This window comes from Oryctolagus cuniculus, chromosome 11 (genome assembly GCF_964237555.1).
Source record: "Oryctolagus cuniculus chromosome 11, mOryCun1.1, whole genome shotgun sequence".
In the NCBI taxonomy this organism is placed as follows: domain Eukaryota; kingdom Metazoa; phylum Chordata; class Mammalia; order Lagomorpha; family Leporidae; genus Oryctolagus; species Oryctolagus cuniculus.
The window spans coordinates 3,565,134-3,572,543 of record NC_091442.1 but is presented as its reverse complement, the minus strand read 5'-3'; the positions used below and the strand labels follow the sequence as shown (position 1 = coordinate 3,572,543).

General features: G+C 56.4%; 1 long non-coding RNA gene across 1 annotated transcript; it reads right to left on the bottom strand.

Annotated features, from left to right (window-relative positions):
• Window positions 1–5,306: 5,306 nt before the first annotated feature.
• LOC138844181 (uncharacterized) lies at window positions 5,307–6,780 on the bottom strand. Its single transcript, XR_011379724.1, has 2 exons — window positions 5,938–6,780; window positions 5,307–5,645 (listed from the first exon to the last, which is right to left on the bottom strand). It is a non-coding gene; the product is annotated as an uncharacterized lncRNA (long non-coding RNA).
• Between the last annotated feature and the right edge of the window lie 630 nt (window positions 6,781–7,410).

Here is a 7,410-nt window from a genome sequence, read left to right as displayed (position 1 = left end):
TTATCTGATCAATTGAGGCAAAAGAAAATAATGGTTTGTCCAATGGTCCAAATTAGCTCCCTGGACTGTCCTGGGTGCTGGGGACCATTGTGCGGCCGTCACTCGGGCTCTGTAATCTGGCCACAAAGGCCCATTTCAGCGAGGCGCCATTCAACACGGCACACGTTGAAACGGCGCTCCGTGAAAGCAGACCACTGGGCTTGGCATTTTCTGTTTTTCAACTCTAATTCTATAATTGCTCCAGCTAATCATCCAGATTCCACCATTAGCGCTCCCCGCCCCCCGCCGCTCTGTGATGGAGGCCCAGGGCCCCAGTTTGCACGCATCTCCGCCTGTCTCCCAGCGGCTGCCCGGGGGCGGGCGCAGGGGCCTGTTTGCTGGCGCTCCGACCTGGGGTGCGGGAACAGAGGGAGGGCGAGCCTCCCCCTCCACAGAGGGCCAGGCTGAGAGACCTGCCCGGGGTTTGCCAAGGTCCCAGGGCAGTCGCCAGGCGGGCCCAGGACGGGCTCGCCAGCATCTTCATGGCCAGACCAGCGTGGTGTCTGCTTATGCCATTTTAATTGTTCATTTCTTTCCATAAAATTAAATGACCTTCTTCGAGAAAGATTTAATGGTCAAGATGTGATTTGGTAAAAAGCTTCCTCAAGGATTTTTTTCTTATTATTATTACAAAGATGAGCGCGGGGCTGAGGCTGAGAGATTTGCAGCCGGTGCCGTGTCATTATCCCTCGCTGGGTTTTTTGTGTGATTGTGTGAAGAGATTGCCGCCGCCGATTCAGTACAGAAGATGATGATGCGTTTGTGGCACGACGTGGTGTGCGTCCGTGTGTCCAGAAAACGCTGGCTGAGATGGATAATGTCATTTTAAACTTGTAAATAATAAAAAAAAATAGTCTTGAGCAAAACTGGTTTTACAATTGCCTGAGAATGCAGCACTTCACTTCGACACTGTGCAATGGCTCGAAATTGATTTTTTTTAAATCCAATTAAAGCCTCAAGGTTGGTTATCCATTTAAAAGGTCGGGTGAGTTAAACAATGACAGTGCCTTCGGTTCATGCTAATGATTAGATTTACACAGAACTCCAGCCTGGAGGAGGCTTGAGTGTGGGTCTTTGCCCCACGGGGGGCTGCCACGTCCCCAGCCGTGGCACAGGCCCACGCGGGGCGGCCCCGGCCGGCTGCCCCCTGCCCCCTCTTCCCTCGGGTCTTCCTGCTCCTCCCTGGGCAGCACTGCTTGCAACGAAGCGCCTGCTGCCCCAAGGGTCCCCAGCGTACTGGGAGACGGCGAGCAGCCGCACTCTGCTCCCAGGCACGGGAGTGCGAGGTCAGCCGCCCGCTCGCACCGCACGTGGCCTGTGTATTCCTGGTCAGGAAGAAGGCTGCAGATGTCTTTTTATGGTTCTCATACGAAATGTTTAAGTATTCGTGGATTTGTGGAGACGTTAGGAAAACCACGAGCTTGACTGCAAGGCCTCTTGCTCTGTTTAGGTTGCAATGTCACTCGGGTTTTATGAATCGCAGAGCGGGGAGGCGATCTGATTTCAAATCCAGCATTTTAACCTGCGCTGAAATGCAAGGAAGACGGGGGCTCTTCATGTTTTCCATCCCTAACTATGAACCAGCCCGAAACGTGGAAGCTTCCAGATTCAGTGAAAATAAAAAATACTGAATTTCCTTCTCGTTTTCTTTTAAAACAAATCCAGTGGTTTCTGCCTCGTTTTTCCCTGCCCTGCTCAGCAACAGCATCCCCGGTCCTGTTTACTTTCTAAAAGATCTGCATTCGAGTATCAGGGCCGCATAGCGAGCACAGGGACGCTTCTGGGAAAAAAATTAAAAGTGTGACTCAGGCTTTTGAAGACTGACTCATCGACCAGGCACTGGAGAGAAACATGCTGTTTAAAGGGTCCCACAGGGAAGACGCCTCAAGAGGAGATTTCTCGGCCCAGAGCACCACGTGCCCGCGACGCGTGCGTTTGGGCTGTTTGCGGGGAACAGGTGCGGGCTGCTCTGGCCTCCACGCCGCCGACTCCCACTCCCCAGGCCCCCGGTGTGCCCTTGAGAACGTCCACAGCTGCAGGTGTTGCTGGTACTGAGAGGGAACTAAAACGCAGTCCCGAGACGAGGAGTCGTTGGGGGGCAGTTACTGCCACAGAAGCCGTGCCACCGGACACCTGCCGGAGCCCCTCGTGGGCTGGAGTGCGGAGCCCAACGTCGCTGCTGTTAATAAATGCGCCGGCGACTCCACCTTGATTAGCGCCTTCTCCCCACCCCCACCCCCAAAGCAGGGAGGGAGAACTCGGCGTCTGCACAGGTGACACGCGTGCTTTCCAAACAAGGCCGCCAAAAAAGGATCACACGCACTCCGTAGCCTTTGCGTAAGACCCATGAATATATGGAACCTGATTTGTGTCCCCAAAAGTGACAGGAGAGATAAACCAAAAGCTCATGAGAAGTGGTTCCCGAGGGGAGGGACCGGGGGAGACCAGGGGCCTGGCTGAGGCTGGCTTTGTACAGCTGTGACTTTGGGCCGATAGAAATGTCTTACGTGTGTGAAGACGCGGACCCCTACCCTGAGCTAAATGCGGTTCCCATCGATATCCCCCGCCCCACTTTGGATACGTGGGGGAGGGGGGATACACACTTGAACAGTCGGGTGATCTCAGAGGCAGAGGCTGTGGCTGAGAGCGGCCAGCACAGGAGGGTCCACAGGACGGTGATGGGAGCCACGTCCCCGGTGGGGAGGGGCTGACCTGGAGACGGAAGGCGGGCAGCTGAGCGTGAACCCTGCACGGTGGGGCTTCCCTGGCAGGACTCGGGAAGCAGCTCCTACTCCTGTCCTGCGGGGGCCAGCATGCCCGGCGCGTGGGGCTGGGGTCCTCACCAGCCACCCCCCACGGGTGGCCACCGTTTCTCGGAGAAATGGCTGCTTCCAGATTTAAGGCCAAGAAGGAGCAGAGTGAGCCTGCGGACCCTCTTATTCCAGAGAGGACAAGCGTCCTCGGAAGACCCCCGAACCAGTCTGAGGAGGCTCCCCCTGGCCTGATGGGGGCCCGTGGGGTGGTGGCCTGAGCCAGGCACACGGGGCAGCCGTGGGAGTCTCGCGCGCCCATGTCTGGTCCACCCTCATGGTGCTCTCTGGATAAGTCGCATCTTGCACTGGGCCCCACGAGTTCTGTGGCCAGTTCTGGGGACCGGGGGTGGGGAGGGTCGGCGCCTGAAGTCCCCCTCCCCCCAGGTAGCGAGGCGGCACAAAGTGACCACCTGGCACCCATGCTAGGTTCAGGCAGAGTCATCATTGCACACTGAAGACATTGGGGAAGGGGTTATCGGGAGCCTCAGAAGCTTTGTGGAAAGTGGAATTAAAAGACAAGTTAATTTTATGCAAATTTGAAACCATGCATACCAGGGGCCTTCAAAAAGCTCATGAAAAATGTATGCGATGAAGGAAAACACAGGCAGAGGTTTCCACTGCTTTTACACCAACATAATCAACTCGTACTTTGGATTCCATTTTCCCACAAGCGTTTTGAAGTCTCCTTGCACGTGGTCTCAAGTGTCCCTCCTCGGATCATAAAGTGGAATCCGTTTCTAATTCTACTCATCATCAAAGGAAGACGCACGCGTTTCCCACGAGGGGTCTGGCCGGCCCCACTTAACCCCTGGAGCCCACTGTAGCCGGTGGGGTGGGGCACGGAGCCGCAGTGGGGAACACGCCACACGTGTGCACCGCCAGGCCTCCCTGGGACGGGTCGGTGTCACCGGAGACACGGCCGGGACTGTTCTCGATTGCGGGGGAGCAGAGAGGCTGACAGCCCCGGGAAACGCCTGATCCTTGTTTGGACTGTGGCTGTAGTGCCACGAGGGACATATGGGGACAAATAAGGAAATTTCGGTGCCTTCTGTATTTTAGGCAGTGGCCTGGTCAGGATATTGAAACTGGACTAGCGAAGAGCTACAACTCAGATATTTGGGGATAAGTGTGTGCGACTTCATTTAAATGATGCAAAAAATGTGCACACATGTAGGTGTGTATATCAGTATCTTAAGGTGCTTCAAAATGTGGAAAAACAGAATTAAAAGATAAGTTTATTTTGGTGCAAAAAAAATCTTGAATTCCATGCATAGGAAGGGGTCTTCAAAAACAATACCCATGGGTTTCAAAATATTTTGCACCAAAGTGAACTCACTTTTTTTTTAAAGATGTATTTATTTATTTATTTGAAAGTCAGAGTTACACAGAGAGAGAAGGAGAGGCAGAGAGAGAGAGAGAGAGAGAGAGAGAGAGGAGCCAGGAGCTTCTTCCGGGTCTCCCACGTGGGTGCAGGGACCCAAGGACTTGGGCCACCTTCTACTGCTTTCCCAGGCCACAGCAGAGAGCTGGATCGGAAGTAGAGCAGCTGGGACTTGAACCGGAGCCCTTATGGGATGCCGGCACTGCAGGCAGCGGCTTCCCCTGCTACACCGCAGCGCCGGCCCCTGAATTCACCTTTTAATCTCATTTCTCCACAGAGGTTTTGAAGTGCCGTCTCAGGAGTCTGGGTGCCGGGTGTACACCTGTCCATTATGCCAGCACCTCAACTTCCGCTCAAGTTAATGCGTTTCTCAAGGTTTCCGGAGACGTGTGCTTTTTGTGGCAATGAGTTCTCTGTTTCCTTGGGGGAACCTTCGGTACCCGTGGGTGGCGTGTCGGGGGCCACGGAGTCAGCGTGTCCCCGAGGCACTCCCTGGTGTCCAGGAACCCAGGACATGGTGAGGGAAGGCTGGAGGTCCAGCGCTCAGGGCGGCCCAGCCAGTGTCCCAGCCTTGGTCTCAGCTGCCGGCCAGCTGTTTCTGGATGGAACTGGGCTGGCCTCTTCGTCCTCTGGGCTCGGGAGCAGGGATCATTGCCAGCAGGCACGCCCCCACCTCCACCATGGGTTGGTCCCGACGGCTGCCGTGCAGGTGCCCAAACGCACCCCAAGCTCTGCCCCCCGTGTCCAGTCATCTGAGCTCAGGGCATCGACCCAGCAGGCCACGTCCTGCAAATGCCAGGCCTCTGCGGACAGTTCCCTGGCGGGGTGGGGTCAGGAGTCAGACTGCCCCTGTGACCCCATCCCTCAAGGCCCGTCCTCATCTGGGGGAGCCTTGCCGACTCCGTCTGCTCCCAGGGACGTTATTTTATGGGAGCGGCTGGTTCGCACCCTGTCCCCCCTCCCACACAGACATGCACACAGGTGCTTATTAATAAATGAGCAATGCTAATAAGCCTGTGGGCTCTTGCCTCAGAGAATTCTGGATACTGGCATAAGTGACCGAGGCAGCATGGTCAGTTTTAAGCTTTTTATTCAGTGAGAGAAATGCACAGGGGGCGAGGGCCCTGTCTGAAAGAGACACGGACATCTGGGTTCACACCGAGCACCGGGAGCCACGGGGGGAGCGTGGGGCCGGTGGCCCGAAGGGCAGGGCAGCAAGCGGGTCCAGGGCAGAATGAAAATGGGCCGGGCCCACTGTGTCCCAGGCCTTTAATCCACTTCCAAAGGGGCGTGGCTAATTAGCCTGATTGGCAGGTGGACACAGGTGTGGTCAGGTAGGCATGCGGTCACACGGGGCGTGGTGAAGGCGTGGTCTTCCAGCTCACAAACCTGATCGATTTTATCCTACAACACTTGGACAGGGAATGAAAAGATGCATTTATTTCTGGTGTGAAAAAAATGCAAAATCCATGCATAATTTTGACATAATATACATTTTCTATGACTTCTTGAAGAATCCACGTGGATGAGTGGCTTCCAAAGTTTCTCACACCCAAATAAATTCAGAATTTTGTTTCCCCACAAACCGAAGTGCCCTCATCCTCTCTCCCCCTCCCCTCCCCTCCCTCCCCCTCCCCCTCCCTCTCCCTCTCTCTCTCTCACACACACACAGCACGTGCCCTGACAACACCTGGAGTCCCTTACTCAGAACTTAGCCTGGATAAGCGTCGAATGACGGAGAGGAGGGGTGGATGTCCAATGGAAGCACCAGGGAGCACGGGGCCTTGTGTTTGCATCAGGTAGAATGGGGTCGGGGACCCTGTGGGTGTCCCAGCGGAGTCCAAGCTGGAGTGGATGCACATTTAACTGCAAATGCACCAGTAGACACCTGGGGCTGTCTGACCTGACAAGGCTCCAGACACGTGTCCTAGACGGTCAGCTGCACCCCGAAACTTCCTCGCTCGTCCCGTGTCCTCCAGAAATTCCTCACCCCTTCCTCAAGTCGTCTTGGGTTTCATCGAAGAACCGGCCATTTATTTTAAACGTTCATTTGTAAAGAAAATGAAATAGAGGTGAACCTCTCGTGCACAGTGAAATACATGCTAAGCCCTGGATGGAGACCGTCACAAACACGGTCTGGCGCGGGTTACCATCTGTCCTGTCACCGTGCGCGCCGCCAGGAAGCCGGCAGGCCCGGCAGTGGAACAGTTCCCCTGGGCGTTGTTGACTTTGGATTTCTTCGGTGCAGGGGTGGATGAAGCCCAGACTCACGGAGGTTGGCTTCCGACTGGCACGTGCTCCTGCTCTGCTGGGTGCACTGAACCCCTGGCCACCCTTCCCGGGCCTTTGGGGTTCATTACTCAGCCTGTTCTTCAAGTCTCCAAGCGACCTCGCGGCCGACAGCTTCCAACTCCCCACACACAACACTGCAGGATCCGGCTCCCCCACGCCTAGTGTGCCGCTGCCCATCTGTCTCTGTCCTCCCAGCCCTCTGCGCTAACCACACTGGTTTCGGGGGCCCCGGCCACTGCTGTGCGGGGCACTCTCCCCCGGGAGCCGGGCCGTGCCTGGTCCTCATCGGGAGGGTGCCCGCCGCCTCCACCCTCTGCCTCGTGTTTGCACACAGGGAGAAGTGAGGGATCTGCATAGGCGCTCTCAGTACCCTTCACGGATGTGTGAAAACATTCAGCGGCAAAAATCTTTCCAAGAAAATAAGAGCCAATTAGCACGGACTTTTATGTCGGAAATTCCCTCCGCTCATTCCATTCAACAGCTGTTTTGCGGCTCCCGGAGGGTGCGGGCGCTGGGGAGGGAGAACAGGCGGCCGCATGCCCTGCCTTCGGGGTGCTGGGGCAGCCGGCAGAGCTGGCCAGGGGCAGCGAGCAGGTGGGCTGAGAGTGCCCAGGGCCACGGCAGAGTCCTGGCTGGGCCGCCCGGTGCCCTGAGGTTGTTGGTGCAGATCCTGCTCAAAGCCACACAAGTGGCATACAGAACCGGCCGGGGCTGGCCGGGCCTTGGACAATCAGGTGCGGGCAGCATGGGGTAAGATTCGTGTTTTGAAGCAGAAGCCCTCTATGGGAGCCCCATCAGGAGTGAGGACCGGGCGGGGGTGGGGGGTCACCTCCTTCCTCCACCCCTCCCCCAGACCCCTTCCTTCCCATGGGGGCTCGGGGGCTG